This window comes from Numenius arquata, chromosome 9 (genome assembly GCF_964106895.1).
Source record: "Numenius arquata chromosome 9, bNumArq3.hap1.1, whole genome shotgun sequence".
Classification (NCBI taxonomy): domain Eukaryota; kingdom Metazoa; phylum Chordata; class Aves; order Charadriiformes; family Scolopacidae; genus Numenius; species Numenius arquata.
This window is the reverse complement of record NC_133584.1, coordinates 2687354-2705759: the sequence shown is the minus strand read 5'-3', so window position 1 is coordinate 2705759 and position 18406 is coordinate 2687354.

Below are 18406 nucleotides of genomic sequence, written 5' to 3'. Positions count from 1 at the left end.
CAAGACGGAGCGTGTGGTTCCTAGATGACGTCAGATGTCCGGGCAGCCGGCCAGCCAGCCTCCTATGGAAGTGATTGCAATACTGCTGAAGTTCAATCTAATTGTATTTATCATAGGATTACTTATGCAAGGAGCCAGCAGCTTGCATAGGTTAGCCTGTATTTTTGAACCTAATAAAATAAAATACGTTTTGAAAACACAAAGAAAGAGATAGAGCGAGGTAAACAGAAATCATGTTCAAATTTCATTATTTCCTCTAAAGCCATTTATTCCAGAAAGGAACAGATGTTAGCCAAGACAAATTCCACCCTTGCTTAACTGGGACTTGGACAGCCTATGATGCAAAGCAGAGTATTTTCTCACCTGCAAATTTACAGTTGTTCCATACCCATAATTATACCCTAAACGTAAAGCCTTACCCCTTCTACTCACGCTTCATAATAGGTTCTCACTGCCCCAAGGCTTTTCGTAAAATTTGTTTGGGGTTTTTTTTTTCCCCTTTGAGATCTTTCTCTTAAAACTTTGCTGTGACATACAAAAAACTCCACCCACCCAACCAAAAAAAGCCAGACAGATTTGAAGACAGTTATGCTACAGGTTACCGAAATGACCGTTCCTCTTCAGGGACAATATAACATCGGTACTTCCATGTCCAATTTCATCCCTCTGCATCTGTTCACTTACTGCCTCATTTTTAACTGAAGTTATAACCGCACGCGATCAAACACAACTCAGCCCTGTCGCGTGACGAGGACGTCAACAGGCCCCTGTCCCACAGGCAATAAGAGGTGCCACATCGGGTGGCAGCATTCTGTAACATGCTCACCATCATAAAACAGTTGATCGTTAACAAACAGGAATAGGAAGCTGATGAAGTTCCGACCCTGTTATGGCAGGGCATTGAACTTCATGCATTCACACAATCAGTGCTGAGAGTGTTCAGAGATTAATATGCTCCAAGACAGGTTTTGAAAGAGAAGAAACAATTTCCTTTCCCTCTTTCGGCCCCAGTATCCTCTCCCAGTCCTCAAAAAGGCAATACGCATTCGCAACACCCCGGTTCACATTTCAGAGTCTGGCAGAGCGTTTCCAAGGTCTTTGCTGTCCTTTCTGATCATCCCTCTCTCCTAAATAACAGCTCCGAAGTTCAATGACGAACAACAACAGAAGGACAGCAGAAAAGGCTCTGTCCTTCAGCAGGGCCTTCAAGATTCCTGGCATGGCCAAAGACTACACTAACCATTATCAGACTCCTTTTTTTTTTTTTTTTTTTTACTACAACACCACAACTTTTCCATTGAAACCTCCGATTTCTTACCATAAATTAAATTTGGACTATTCTCTAAAAATGTAAATAGAGCAGACAAAAAAATAAAATTAAGTTCAAAACAAATAAACAAACCAAAACCATACACAGACCCCAATGAATGTTTTCCTCTGTGGTGTTTTTTGCACAGTACAAATTTGCAATAGCGTTAATTACTCATCATTATGAGGTATATTGTGCAACAAAGTGTTCAAAAAAATTCTGAAATTTTGGAGAAAATTGATTGGAAGTGTCCATCCAGGTATGCAATATGTTAAGAGTTCCTTATTTGTATCAGCCGATGTTTAAGAACCTCAATCCATTAATCTTCATTTAAAGAAATGTTTTCTCATAACTTGTTACATATGTTACAAATGTTAGAAGAACATTAGCATATTTTATTTCAAAGCTTATTCTGTTCTCTTTACACTTTCACTCATGTACCAATTAGTGCTGTTTTGTCATTTATAGCTTTTTAATAATATTGCACACAATCGCCCTACAGTAAACAATTTACTCGACTGAACAGACTATTTTATTGGAAATGCAACAGTTAAGGTTGTCTATGTCAGACATACGTTTTACAGAATAGTCCCACCCAACACAAAAAAAAACCCCAACCAAACAAAACCATCCCTGACACAAAGTTCACATCTTTGCCAAACTTTAAGCACGTGTTCTCAAACAGGAAAGAAAGCTTTTCAAGAAAATTTTTTAACAGGTACAAAAAAACCCCCAACTTACTCATTTCCCTTGCTGCTGCTTATCACAACAGCTGACCTATTCCAGCTAATTTGGCAGGAAAAACAGTCTACTCGATACAAACCTTATCATGAACTACTTCAGCCTACTTATAAAAATAAAGAGGAAAAAAAAAAAAAAAAGTGATTAAATTTCCCAAGCCCAGTTGTTTTCATAAAGCTTTTTGCCATTGCAACCACATTTCCATGAGGATCATAACCCTAAGCAATCCCATAAACAACTGAATTTCTGGGAGGGCCGTGACCCCACTTTGCAGCTTCCTCTGCCCCATCCTGAGTCACCACCTCACAAGAAAAGCCCTGGGACGGGGACAGAGGGACGGACACCCCCATGCGCTGGTGACCCTGACATTCTCCATTTAAAACATCAGGGAACAAGGAGTATTTTCAAGTTTTGTCTATGATTGCCAAGACTAGGACCAGATCAAAGTCCTAGGAAAAAACAAACCCAAAAAGAGAAGGAATCAATATCTACAACTCCAGCCTGGCTTTTACCCATGGAAAACAAAAGCTGTGAAAAGCCTTTTTTTTTTTTTTTTTTTTTGGCAAATTCTAACACAAATCTCCCCCTCTAGTTGAGCCCACCTTCAGTCACTTGCAGTTATTTTGGTGTTGCCAATGCTCACACACAGAAGGGCTCGCGCGTATATTTACTAATTTACCAGAAGAACCATATAGTATAAGAAATCTCTATATAGTGGAACCATCTTTTATAATAAGTATCAATAAATAGGGCCCTACAGGTTTCCACATGACGAAAATAGGATATCAGACCCAAATATTCTGCTTTTTAAATACTTCTTGGCTTAGTAATATGTTAAGAAAAAACAGGCCATGAATATAGCCTAGAAATTCTGAGCTGCCTCACAACGCAACAGTCACACAAAGGATGCTTCACAGGTAAACACAGAACAGTGAGCATTTCAAAAATTGTCCAGTTTGGTTTATAATTTATTTTGTTAACCCACATTTTGCATAATTTTGGACCACCGTGATGCAGAAAAAAAAAAAAAAAAATTAGATAACATTTTTAGCAATTTATAACCACACAGATATACTTGTCTTAATATCAGGCCTGAGGCTGCACACACAGATCTAGCTCTGCTTTTTCCTGCGTGTACATTATGGACTGTGATGTGATAAATATATAACCATGAAGTCACACGCTCTATTGCAAATAGGATACAGCACTCTTCAGTGACCCCGGAGAAGGCAGGATGCACCATGTTCTAGCCGTGATTTTTTTTTTCCTCCCCCATTTCATTTCCATAATGGTCCAGCGCTTATTTTGCAGACTTTTTTATACCGTCTCCTCTCTAAGGTATGTAAATAATTTAGTCAACAGTAATGCATTATGCAATTTATTTTCAGCCAACAGCACAGCCCTCGTTAGGTGCAATTCATGGGAAGAAGTAGTTAATTATGGTAATTCATCTGCAGACCTAGGTGAGCAATTTCACTGTTATTCTGCTATCCTACTTAATATGCATATGCTGTAGAAGAGCAGTTAAATGGCAACTTTCAAAACTGACATCCCAAACCCTGATTCTCTAACAAGCTCTGAACCCGGGGCTTTAACACAAAGCTACAGCAAACACCACTTCTGGGAGGTGAAGGAGCCAATTTACACGGAACAACTTGCAAGATGAGGGTTTAAGGTATTCTACTGAACAGACCTTTACAAGATCCTAGAAATAATTCTATGCTATTGTATTGCACTATTTGTGGGATGGTATGTGATCATATAATTAGAGATCATATAGCACGTTCACACAAAGAATACTTCAGGGCTTGCTGGGGAGGGGGGGGAGTGTAAAGGGGGAGCTCTTTTAAAAAAAACAGAAAATCACTTTATCTGGAAATTCAGAGCTAATCTCAACAACTCCAAAATGCTACCAGAGCGCTTTTCCTTCACAAACTTTAGAGGAACACATTTCAGGCCTGAGGAAGAATTAGTTCCAAGCAAAACCAGAGGAGGCTTTCAGTCATTAAGATGTTAAAAGTCTGAAGGAAAATAAGCTGAGACGTGTGGATATCAAAAAAAAAAAAAATTTCTAAACTGCAGCTCTGATTGCAATAACAGGGAGCAAAGATGGAATTATTTCAGAACCAACACTGAAAGAAGCGCTCTGGACAGGGGCAAGAAAAATACTGTGGGTTTGGTAGCGAAACCGGAGGAGAGGAGCGAACGAAGGGCAGGTCCCAACGAGACTCAGGAGTGTGGCAGCCTCCTGGAGAACCGCTGTGTGCAAGCACGTTCTACTTAATCCCTCTGTTCGGGACAAGGCTCCAGCCTCTTCTCCTGTCAACCTGGTCCAGAGGCCACCTGGATTGTCCTCCCCATGAAACCTCCTTTGGGGCATCTCAAGTAGCAGCAGCACCAACAGCCTGACCCAGCACCCGCTCCGCAGCCTTGAAAGTCATCCTTCATCTTGGGGCTCTTCTTCACCGCACCTTGCCTCCACCCTTGTCTTTTCTGTCTGCCGGCTCCAGAAACCACACTGCTAAAGGACCCAGCCTGCGTAACTTGGAAGAACACAAATTCCAGAAGGGGCGGCCTTCTGCCAAATCCCTGCCCTCCCGAGCGAAGCACGGTAAATACTGCAAAAACCACCCAAGCCCCACTGGCTCTGGGGAACGGGCAGCCAACTCAGTGCAGCGCTGGTCTTCAGCCCCAAACCAACCCTAAAAACCTGCAATGAAAAGCTTAAAGTCCTAATAACTTTCGGTAGTCACTGCTTTAATGACAGAAGGCACAGCATTTTGACATGAGCGTCCTGAAGGTCTCTGTGGAACACAGGTCCACGGTCTGTCCACAGACAGACAGACATTCAGTTTTAATTTTAATTTTAACCTTCTACACTTTGATAGAGCTGCAGGACTAAACCATTAGCGCTCTCTAGACTGTTTATGACTGACTACATATGCTAGGATGTGTTTTGCCAAAACTCATAGCGAAAATAAAAGCCAGCATTCAAACAGCACAAAACTTCATAAACCAAATAAACAACACATTGCAAATATTTAAGTCTTCCAGGCAAAGGCTTCTTCCATAAATTTCAATATTTAAACTGGCAACAAAGCGTTTCAGACAGTGAAACAAATGACTGGCAAAAAAAAAAAAAAAAGAATGCTACCCCCATCGTCATCATCCTTTTAAAAGGTTCATTTTTCTGTTCTCCCAAAACACTCACAGCACTCAAATTATAACTGAACAAATGTACATATCCCCAGCTATTTAAAACAAACAAACAAAAAAGAAACATTAAATTTAAATCTTTTTGCTTAACCCAAGACTAGAAAACTGTCAGCCCTGAAAATTAGTTTTGCAGAGCCTTAATGCAGCTGAAAATGGCTTACTTGCTAAACATGACAAGCAAATTCCGAAATAAAGGGAAACCCTTTCCCTCAACACGCACACTAATATTTTTCTTTCCTGAAGTTGGATCATTTCCAGAGAACCTGAACTGACTTCAATGGAGTGATAATATATTTCTTACGCAGAACATGTAGATTGCTTCAGAATACAAGAAAATGGTTCGACTAAGAAAGGGCTTCACTCAGCTCTTCTATGAATACCCAAGGTTTACACTTAAAAGTAATTTTTTTTTTTTTTTGAACAATTAAAGCTTGACTACACCAACAGCTGCATCTGCCGATGTATATATACATATTACACTATACAGGAATGCGACACTTTCTGGAGTCATTCCAAAAAAATGCGAACGCGCTGTAAAATTCACGCTTTTAACTTCAAGCCACGCTACCTAGCGAGTGGGAACACACTCTTGTAAAGTTTAAGGGATTTACTAACGTGCTAGGAGGATTTTCTTTTTAAATTAACCAGAGGATACTTCTCAGTGTAGACTATGGCAAAAATAAGAAAAGTCGCAATATAAAAGCACGATTTACAATGGCAAAACCCAAATGTATACAACTTTAAGTACCAGTCCCAAGCTGAAGAGATTTCCCCAAATTAAAACAGCCCCTCAAATTTCATTTTCCAAATGAAAACTCCCACCGGAAAGCAACATCCTACCTGGGGACTGCACAACTTGCGCAAGCACTTCTCATGACAAGACCTGCAATGCTCTACCTGCCCGGGGCATCCAGCTCTGCCAAGCAAGGAAAATACCACCGCTTCCGAGTAAAGGGCATTAAAAAAAGATTTTCATACAAGCTTGTAAATTTGCTTCACTATAAATTTATAAACCAGACTCATTTAGGAAGTTATTAAGGAAGACCTGCCCAGATAGAACTGCCAGCACGTGACAAAGATTATGTCACCACTTATGTCTACTTTATATATGGACAAATAGGCTGGTGTCAGGCCGGCTTAGCTATTTGCTGGCCCACCATAGCTTGCAGAGATTTTGGCAAAGCTGATATAAGAAGTTCATGGCCCAACTTTACCCATTGTAAGTTCATTCCTATGGAAAAGCTGTAGTTTAGTGCCACCTTCACAGTAAAACCACGGGTGTTTTTGCTGAACCAGATTACAGCGTGACCCCACAACCACTTGGATTTTACTATCCCCCCCAAAAAACAGCAGTAGGTTTTAACGCAATCCTTCCAGAGATGATGCCTGTAGGACCAATAAACCACCATATCGGCATGGCAGAGGAGTCAATAAATCATGACAGAGGATAGAAACCTTCCAGAGAAGTTCACAGAGCTCCACCTGTAGCTTTTGTTCCATGTCCCCATTCCACCAAGAGCAGGGTCAGCCCAGGGGTCCCACCACCCCTGCTCCCATCTCCATCGCTGGGACAAGCAGCCGTGCTCTGAAACCCAGCCCTGAAGCGACTCCACCAAAAAAGCTCAGCCCTTTCCCCTCCCGCAAAGAGCTGCCAGGGCCTGGAAAAAGTGCAGGAATCTTATAAGTTCATATAAGGTTGCATTTCCATGTTACCAGGACACAAACATGCCTAACTTTATCATAGAATCATAGAATGGTTAGAGTTGGAAGGGACCTTAAAGACCATCCAGTTCTAACCCCCCTGCCATGGGCAGGGACACCTCCCACTAGATCAGGTTGCTCAAACCAAACAAAATTTATGAACCAAATAGCCTGATTTCAACATGATTCTTTATCACGCATGGGCACTATCAGCAAATATTTCCAATGTGAAGGACCATGGTTCGTCCAACAAGCACAAAACCCATGAACACAAAAGAAGCACTTGCCTAAACTAAAAACTCCAAGCAAGCAGAGGATGAAAAATAAAACAAAAACCAGTGTACACTGCTAGGCAGCCTCTCACCAGAAGATCTCTAGGTACTGAACTGGTCTGAAAAAAAACCTCCTGTGAAGTATTAAATCACTGGTGCATGGGTAAATTTGTTAATCCATTCGCTAAGGTCACACAGTGGCAGAAATAGCAGATAATCCCGACAACCATCTTTCTGTCCTAATCATTATACGGACAGAAAATCTTCAGCAACGTAAAAATAAAACCAAAAAGCAAGTAAATGCAGTTATCTGTTACATATAGATATATTAGGTCAACCCAGAAAAGCAAAATTGTGGGTGTGGGGAGTGGAGGTGTGTCTCTGGGGATGCACCGCAGATCTTGACAAGCCCGTGAAAATTTAGAGAGAGAATTCATAACCAGAAAGTAATTTTGTAATTCCCTCTATTCAAGCAGTCCCTATGAAGGGACTTGTGTAGACAAACTGCAGCCATGATCAAAAAACCCTGTCTGAAAACCTAGCAAAGTAACCCAGAGGATACATCCCATTACTCTATAGTACCCACAACAGGATGCCAAAAGCTGGCCGTTCGTTCTGTATTGAAGTTAAAGCAGTATTTTACAGATTGCCCATAAGCCACCAAAACTGGGCAAGTATTCTAACGTCAAAAGGGCAGACAGACACACAGCCAACGTTGTCGACACACAGCCAAGAGAGCTCTGACAGTTTCTACCAGCTTTAGTGCCATTTCGTGTTAAAGCATCCTGGTAATACCAACCATGGAGCTCTGAGAATGCTCTTTTATGGGTATAAAATACACTGCAAGCACCAGTTTCTGAAGAGGAAAAAGCAAGACAAAAAGAGGAAAACTTATTCTATGAATTAAAAATACTGCACCAGACAATGGGTTACATTGGCATTATTAAGATATACTAAAAACAACAACATAATAAAAAAAGAATCACTGTAGGCAGGGAAGACTAATCTTTCTGTTCTTCCTTAGGCAAAACTCACAGCAATTTCAAGGGGAATTCTCCCCCAGCTATGGCTGGATGACTACATCCACGTGCCAGGTTTGCTCCTGCAGCCACGTTTTATTGCACCCATCTTAGTTAAACTACACATATTCACATTACAGGAATTTATAAACAGCAGGAGCAATTTAGAGGTGATCCACAAAACTGTGACCTCGGTAGGGATGAGGTTCACTATTAGCATCTCAAGCATCAACAGTTTTCCAGTGAAGGGCGTATATTTCAACAACTTTCAAGCAAAAAATCTTTTACAAGACTTTCTCAAACAACTTTCCCAAAAAGCGTTCCCTCTGTTCCGAGCACAACTACTTCAGAGACCGAATACAAGCCACAGGTTTTGCTGGGCAACAAGGTACGAGAGTTTATCATGCCCTATTCTCTTTATTTTCTTAGGTTCTGGAGAGCAAGCCACCAAATAAAGATGGTGCTTAAATATTTAAGTATTTAATGGAGTATTTTATATATTACACAGTTTCTAGATGTGAACTCTTTACAGACGATCTTTCAGGTCCGGAGCGGCAGTTCTGCGCAGCGCAGGACAAAGGGGCCTGTGGGCACGTACCAGCTCGGGGTCTCAAAGCCCTGTTTGTTCACCCAGAACAACGGGGCATGTGACTCCTCAACACGTCCCGCAATAAAAACAATAAGATAAGGCTGCCACTGATTTCACCACGACTGACTTTGGGTTTGCTAATTGTTAAGTCACGTCATCAATAAAAATCTAGTGCATAAAATGCCTTATTTTATAAAAAGCCCAACACAAACATCACTCGAACTTCCTCAGCTTTTTGCATTTGTACTAAACACACCACCTTCCCCCCCACACACACACACACAAAGCCTCCCCCTGACTTCATCAAGAGTTCACTCAATGTTTTACGCCTAAAGCCAAGATTATTTTTATCAAACACAGGCACTGCCAAACTTTGTCCTCTCCCTTCCCTGCCTGGCGTGGCGGCCCCAGTTCCCCCTCTGCTCCATGTCCCACTTGCTGCCAGCACCACAGCCTGAAAAATGAGACTTACTCCCCAGGTTTGACTCCACCACAGGTCAGGGTAGAGTCCAAAACCCATCTAACCCCCTCCGGATCAAGAGGGATACACAGGATCGAGTCCTGTACGTAAACTCAACTAAAGTTTGGAGAAAAGGGAAAGAAAGCAGAGCAACACAAATAAAGAGGTACAAATTTGGTTTAAAGAACTGACAAAATAAAGTCCCAAATGACAAAAAGTAGAGAGAAAGCCCAGGGGAAAACAAACAAAAAAAAAGCAGGTGAGGGGAGATTAGAAAAATCAAATAAAGCCTTAGGAAGGGATAATAATTAAATGATGCAAACTGTCAGGTCTGAAACAAAACACCCCGGTATATTAGATTAATTTGCCACGTTCACGCAAGAGCAGGGACAAGGAAGCAGAGCTGAGCAGAGGAGAGGGCACGACCACAGTGACCACTGGAAGGGGTTAATTTTAGAAAGGCAAAAAACAAAAGCACCATCTTGCATCACTTGTGTTGTAATTACACCAGGGAGGGCTTGGGGGGTTATTTTACTCACACAGAACAGCATTAGGCCCAACAGCACCAGACTAACAAATAAAACCAGGCAGCAATAGACACATGGAACTACATTACAGTTCCAAACTTTCACCATTTACAGTAATGTTAATGCAAATGAAACCTGACTAATCTGATCTCTCAACATGTGTTTTCAAAAAACAGCGCATTTCTTTCTTTTCATCTTGAAAAAAAACACAACTCAGTTCCACGAGTGGGTAGTTACAAACCACAGCTGGGAAAGTGGGAGGCACACGAAGCACGCAAATAAAATTCTACGTATTCTAACAACCATTGCTGCAGCTTTCTGGAGCTCTTCAGCAACATCCACACTCACGGGCCTCGCTGCCGGCAATCTCAGCGATTTAAAACAACGGAGAACCTCAGCCTTCCATAATGGACCTTCTCCCAGCCCCAGTCTGACGCCGCGTTTCACATACCCTCCCAGTCTCTCCCATGAAGTCACCCACAGCGTCAAAGAGCGAGTCACAACACATCGAAAGTGTTTTCCCTGGCCACCTCTGAAAGTTTCCACCCCTTTATCCGTCATATAATTTCTTTAATTCTTCTCCGCATTTCCATCAATACACGCAGGATCTTTAAAAGTCTGGTTTTGCTCCCCAGCACAAGCAACCAGCATCGCTCTAACGTGGGACCATGGCTGCGGTGAGCCCGGGCACAGGGACAACGAGAAGAGACTGATGGGAATATTCGGTTTGGTGCTTCCACCACCAGCCCATAGAACCACACGGAGAGCAGAGGGCTCATTTTTTCACCACAAGCGATGCCCATCTATTTCACCAGAAAATACTAAATCTGAGTGCCCAGGCACCCCCAATAGGATGACTGAACAACGGTCAAGGAGGCTTTTTGTTTGTTTCCTTTAAGGGAACAAACTCCTAGAACTTAATTTCTAACGTATTTAGCCTGTACTACATGTACTGTAAAAAAGAATCTTACAAAGGGCCTTGATGAACTAGAAATAAATTATCCATATCAAAATAACCTTGCACGCGTAGACAGCAAAGGAACCAACTAACACAGTCTTTGCCAACAGTAAGATAAACACATTGATACTTCCGATGTAATCAACAGCCATTCAGAATCTGCCCTGGAAGACAGTCACAGAAATACAAAGCATTTTTCTTACAAATATTTACTATAATGGTGAAAGCTGTTAAGAAAAAAAAAAGTTGGTTTCTATTAATCAGCTACATTTAGATATCCGTTCTCGCTATCGGATTGAGCTCACCAAAACTGCTTAGGAGGCTGTTTTCATTGTATTTTTGTTTAAGTTTTATCGTAAGGCAACACATTGAAGTTTCATACTCCTGCCTTTTTTCGTCTTACACGGTGCTAGAAATTTACAGTCTACGCAAGACCCACCAGATTGTGAAATTTCATTGTGCATTTGAAATAAAGTGAAAAATCAGGTACCACGTCTGCGTCAGCAAAATATTCACATTATACACTGAGTACCCCAGATCTGTTGCATTAGGGAAACAGCTAATCCGTTGCTCCACAAGGTATGTTTTTAGCACAATTTATTAGACGTCGACATTAATAGATGGTGTGACCACACCGCTCCTCATTTTCCTCCATCCACATCTGTGCTAGCTTTACTTTAAAAGTACATTAAAAACTATTAAATCTGAACAAACGTAACCCCAAAGTAAATACGTTACAGATTCACAGATATCATCATGGCAAAAGTCCTTTTTTTTTTTTTTTACAAAGCACTTCCTAAATAAAATTTATCACTGAGAGTCTGTATTTAGGAATACGTTTTTGTGTTGATATCCATGCAAAAAATTTCTGCACCAGAGAAGAATGTTGACATCCGTACAAAAATTAGCTGTGATTCACTGTTTAACAGTTGTCTTCCCTTTAGAGAGCACTGCAGACTGAAGGACATATTGCCAAACTGAAAGCACCAGTACTTCCTTTAACCTAATATAGGACAAATAAATACACTTCAACAGCTTCTAAATCTTGCACGTCCTACTTTTTTGACCCAGATCTCTTGTTATTTCCCCCATAGGTCTATACAATATCAAAACTATTCTTTTCCCCCCGCAAATTCAGATTTAACCTAAAAGAGGAAAAGTTCTCATCACTTCTGTGAGCTGAACAGACCTGGAAGTGGCGGGGAGGATCAACACAGGCTCATCTCCATCATGATCAATTGGGATTTTAAGGTAAAATTTTCAGCCGCGCTTAAAACTCTCCCAAACTGCTGAAACTAAGAGCAAAATTTCTCATTTGTTCCAACAGGATTGTAAGTTCGACCAATATCAATGATAAATGAAAAATAATTAAATCTTTTTTATTGCTATTTTTACAAGGCAAAAATGTATTTTCAGAAGCCATGCTGACACCCGAGCATTAATCAGCCTGTCCAAAAAACACAAAAGAGCTACAAAACTTCGTTATTCCTCTCCTCGGCCAGCCTGGACAACTCCTTCCAGGAAACCAAACTGTCTCTGCTTTGCCTGGTACTTTTAGGGGACCATCGGGGGGATTGAAATTCACCTCGGGTGCACTCGCAAGCAGAATTCCCAGCTCAGGGTTTTGCCGGCGATAGGTCACCCATGTGAGGAGCCTGAACTTTTAACACCGCTAACGTCAAATGGATGCAACTTTTAGGATAGGTTATATTTAGGGCTCTAAACCTTGACAATTTCTGTGGGTTTGGCACTGGGCACGGTATTTAGTGCTACATTTTCATGAATAGTAAATATTTGACCCTTAACTCATAACCTTAGAAAAATGCTCCGTGAATAGGCTGTACAGAGATCCTTTCTGTATGCTCTCTGGTCGCTGCCAGCAGGCACGTAGCTGCCTGCAGAACAGGAAAGTTTCCAGAGCCACTTTCACAGCCCTAATTCATTAAAAAAAAAAAAAAAAAAAAAATCTACTGTTGGCCTGATGTCAGTGGGGTTCGGTGGCAGCTCTGCTTGCAGCTGGGGAAGTGACTGGATCGTTCCCCAAACCCACCAAGGGGTTAAAAGCAGCATTAGGCATAGCTGCTCCCCGGCCTTGCCAGGTTGGCAAAACTATTGCCCCGCTACTCGCACCACACCAGCTAAAGTTTCTAGTAACGCACCTCCAGCGATCTGAAATAACACTCAGCGCCTTTGCATATGGCACGTGGTTGTAAAAAGCGTCTCTGTAACACATGCTCACACCAAACAGAGATTGAACTGAATCTCAGATCATAAAAAGAAAAAAAAAAAAAAAAAAAACAACAACCAACCAACTGGTTTTTCTCTGGATGATTCTGATTTTTTACTGCTAGACGTTACTAATAAACAAGATTGCTCCTTTGCAACATGGAGGCTGAAGAATTACAACGATAAACACAAGTCAGAGTACACAACACAGCCTTTTACCAAGGCAGCTCCCAGAAAGAAACAGAAACTACACCCTAACGGGAGCCCGCAAAAGGCAGCAAACCACGCGCAAGGCTTGATTTTTAGAAACACCGAGCAACACCCAGAGGCTGCCAACTTCCAACCCAACCGCGGGGACACAGCATCTTTTGAAAACACGACTGTATTAATATCTTACATTGCAGATGTAGATGTAGACTCTTCGGAAGAGTCATGTCTGCACCAAGCAGAACCAGAGGACCAGCCCAGGGCCACCGCTCTCAGGACTGTTCGGGGCACACGCAGCACCACGAAGGGCCACGTGCGGACTCTGAACCACGTGGGACCAGGTTAACACCCAGTCTGCTGTGTTACCCATCAGGAAAAAAAGGACATTATTAGCCTGATAACACACCCAGGGATGTTGCTCCATGGTATTCAAGCTAAGTTTAGAAGGACCTTAGCGTCTCTACGTAGCACTGAATTATGCCACGTACACTTCATTCAAAAACCAAGAGGGGACTCTTTGAAAGATGCCACGTAGATTGGCTGAGGCAATTCCCTAAAACTCCTCCTCACCACTTCAGAGATTCTTTCACTAGGTTTTTCAGAAAGCTACACACCAATTCACCAAGCCTTATCATTATTATTATTATTTCTACAGGTAAGAAAATATTCTCAAAAGTCTTTCTAGCCATCAGCCCACCCAAGGGTAAGCTACAACACCGGCAATTTCAGTCCTTGGCCAGCCAAGCCAGCTAGATCCTACACACCCGACCGGCGTGTGCATTCTGCCCTGCGCTTACACATCCTTCAGCTTGAAATAACCACTTATTTCTTATCGAGGAAGAATTTTTTTTTTTTTAAGGCTCCTTATCGACATAAAAAGGAGAGCCTAAAGGACGTCACAGGAAACTCCGGGGTAAAGTATTAAAGGTCAGTGTTTCAGTGGGTAAGCTGAATTACGCTTCTACAGACCCTTCAGAACCGAAGGAAAACTCACCGTGAGCTCAAACACAGCCACCAAGACTCCAGGGCATTTGGTATAAACAATTTCAGCCTTGTTTTCATTACGAGAAGGAAGAAAAGGGCCTGCTCATCTCAGACTAGATACCACAAGGCAGAACCCTAAGGAGGAGCAGGAGTTCACAGGTTTCACACAAACCGGCAGTGATTTCTAGACCAGGCTTCCCTACTTTTTCACGCAACCTGTCAACTCCCCTGAAGTGACAGCTACGCTGCCTCGTCTTCACTACTCCTTACCGCAAACCAGCTAATTCCATTTCCCGAAATTAAAAGAAAGCCCATACGCTCCCCTACAATGTCATCTGAAAAGATATTTCTTATTCCTCATTTCCTCGTCGTACTTTATCTCGGAGGAAACCGATTGCGAGACGAATAAACCGGTCTCCATCTACTCCGCTTGGGATCACCAGAAGAACCTTTTTCTAGTAAAGTCACTTTTTTCTTTAAGCTACTTTACAGGAATTAAGACCATCTAACTTCATACCACAGTGCTTAGAAAGCTGCGTGTATTTGGGTCAGGGGTAGCTAAATCCGTGGCAGGAACATAGGAACTGCTTCTTCATCACCTGTTAATTTGAAGGTACTACATCAACGCTGCGACGCAACTCAAAAACACTGAAAAGAGCTGTCAGTGGTAGTTCTTAATGGAAAACTCCTGAGACTTCTTCACCTAACAGAACCACTTAAATTTATATTTAAAAGTGAGCATGCAACGAGTGTATTCTCGCAGCAGTCACTTTTTTTAGAAGCCAAACACGCATAATTACAGAGTGTGCACACACACTTTCACTTCTCTCCCCCAACCTGCAGCTACTTGCATGAGCTGATGTTTCGGGCTTTAAATAAAGTCATTATTACACCCAATACTCTGTCTGCGTACGCAGCTGCAAACTCACATACGCTAAGGGTGGTCAGTACACAACACAGCATCTCAATTGTCAATACCAACGTGAATTAGATTAAAAATGTGGTTACTTCAGCGTGATACGTTTCAGTATCGCAGTATCGACACAAGACAGTCCTGCCGTACGCCCTGAGCTCGCCCTTCTCTCCCAAGCGGAGACAGAACCACCTCACGACCTCACTATCCCGGGTCAGAAGGGGAAGAGCTGGTGGCAGGTTTGTGTCTGTCTCTTCTCCGCTTTCCAGAAGCGTCCTCTCCAGCAAGGTGTCAGAATTCACAGGGGCACCACCATCCTGAGCGGGTCCAGTGGAAAGGGAAGAGACAGGCAAAGCAAGCAAAAACCGGGGGTTAAGAGCGCTTAAGAGTGCTGTGATACCAAAAAAAATATCAGTGTCACGAAGGATTCACATCCAATTGCCCACCACTAATACAAAACACACTCGGCTTCTGCGAGCAGCTTCTCAGACATCTGCAGAGCTTATTCAAGCGAACTAGACCGCTTGATGTTCACAAAGTTGTGCGTGTTTCTTCACAGGACTTCCTGAGTTCTGCGCGATTACATCCTTGTAGGATGTGGGTCTTTACTGCCACTACAAAATTTGTAACAGCAAACACATTCTGACTCAAAACGTGAAGTCCATGTCAAATTAAATTCCGGAACCAAAATCAAGTTAGGTGAAATAACTCAGTTTGCTTTACATTATTCAGATCTGTTCTTCCTAACTAAAAAAATATTACTTGCAAACAACATTATAACCAATTTCGTCCATTTCCCCTAATCCATCCAGAGCCTCTTTATGCTTAGGGCTGTAGTGCTTTTTAGCATCAAACTCTTTCATGATGGGAAAATGACTATGAAGTACTGCTGTTGGGTACTTAGCACTTATACCATGCCTTACAACTTCAAAGCGTTACACAAACATCAATAATTACCATATATAGAGTAAAACTGAAAGAAGTATTCCTATTAAAAAAAAAAAAATCACAGGGAAAAAAAAAATCATAACTACCTGTTTGAAGGGGAAAAAAGCTTAAGCAACAGAATCTCCTGTAATTATTGCATTCTTGATGCTACGCACACACATTATGGCTTTGCACGTTTAAACGAACAAAAATCATAAACTCTTGCACAGTCTAAAAAAAAAATAAAAAAAAATTTAAAAGTCCAAAAGCCAAACCCCAAGTCCTTTCATACATTTAGATTACGTTTCCTCTCCCCTTCCTCATGGAGTGAGAACTTAGTCTTTTCCAGGTGTTCCCAATAACAGTTTGGAAGGCGTGCCACCGAGTTCCCAAGACACAGCACCACATAAACCCCGTTCTCATGGAGACAAATCCACCTTCCCCTAAAAAAAAAAATAAACTTTAAAGACAGTGACAGTATACAGGCTCAGGTGATCTTAGGTACGTATTTCCATGCGTTGTGTTCTATTAGATTGTAAACAAGAGCAACGGGGCGAAAAAAAAAACCAACAAACAATCACTACAAGAGAGCTCAGAAAGTTTGCTACCATCATTTCCAGGGCACCACCTGCACCCCAAGCACCACCACCGTAACAGTACGGCCCGTTTTTTCTACGGCTAAGAGGAAAAAACCTCTTCATATGCTCATCCACGAACATGTGGATCACTTAAATCCAAGGCCACGCACAAGAGTTTGCAGGATAAATCCCCATTTGAAGCGTACTCCGAAAGGATGGTTGCCATCCACGAATCCAAAGGAAGGCCCCAAATCCAGCACGAGCCTTCAGGTTGCTCAGAGCAAGACAGGGGGTGTCCAAAGCCACCCCCCGGCTGCACCCAAAAACTCGGGGACAACTCAAAACCATCACTTCTGCAAATGGTGCCCTCGCTCTCAAAGGGGCACGAGCCACAACAGGACACCCAAGAGACCACCAGCACCAAAGGACCTCATTAATACCTTCAAAGTGCTCACTTATTTTAGCAACGCAGGACAGGAGAGTCGGACAAGCCCAGAAATGCATTATTATTATTTTTTTTTTTAACAAAGACACGGTTCTCCTGATCATGGCTCGTCCTGATAAAGGAGTACATTTTGTGATATCGCACACACACACACCCCCCCCCAAGCCATAAATCAGTTAGGAATTTTGATTTAGGCAGACAGGAAAAAGGAGGAAGTTGAACCCACTGGAGAGCAGTAAAAACTTCAGCAGCGAACTTCACTTTTCCCTACGCGGCGACCTCCAAAACTCCCAACTTTTTCCTCCAAGACTCACGCGTCACCTCGCAGCAACAAGCCCCGGCCATAAAGCACGTATAAAGTTTGCTGTTCAAGAAGTTGTGTTTTTTTTTGGGGGGGGGGGGAAGGCAAAAAAAGGGGGGGGGGGGGAGAGAGTTCTATTCGCTGGAGCTGCCTTAAAAGGCAATTCGGTGCTGAAAGATTAAATTCACCTGGAAGAACAGGAGCGAATTTAACCCTTTCTGGGGAGTTGGGGGGGGGGGGGGGAAGGGGGAAAAGAGGAGGGGGGGGTTATAATAATAATAATAAGCCACATGTCGTGCTGTTGCAGGACTTATATATGTTTTAGTAATTAAATATATACATTGCATCAACCGTGAGAAAGGGCCGGGCCGGGGGGGGGGGGGGGGACACTCCGAGGAGCGGGGGAGGGGCGGCCGCCCCTCCCCCGCTCCTCGGAGTGTCCCCCCCCCCCCCCCGGCCCGGCCTCCCCTCCCCCCACTTTCCCCCTCCCCCCCAATAAGTAAATAAAATATAATATGCCTGGGGGGGGGGGGGGGGGGAGGGGAAGGCGCTTCTCCACACAAATCGGGGGCTAAAAATAGGCCGCTCGCCATGGCTCCCCCCCTGCCATTCGTAGCTGAGCTTGTGTGTGTGCCCCCCCCCCACCTTTATTAAATCCTTTTTAAACAATTAAAAATAAAAAAATAAAAAAAATGAAGGCGGTGGTGGGGGAGGGGAGCGGCGCGGAGGGGGGAGGAGGAATGGTGGGGGGAGGGGAAGAGCCGTTTAGCTTTAAAATAAAAATATCCAGCCCCACGGGATGCTTGGTGGGGGGGGGAGGGGGGGGGACACGCGGACACAATATTTTTTTTAAAAATACCCCAAAAAATAAAAAATAAAAAAAAGGGGGGGACACGCGACACGGTGAAGGAGAATGGGGTGGGGGGGGGGGGTGTGGGGGGGTGGGGGGGGGGAGGGGGGGGGGGGGGGGGGGGGCCGCGGCGAGGCGCCCATCCCCCGCCCGCCTCCAACGGCCACAGAGACAAAATACCCC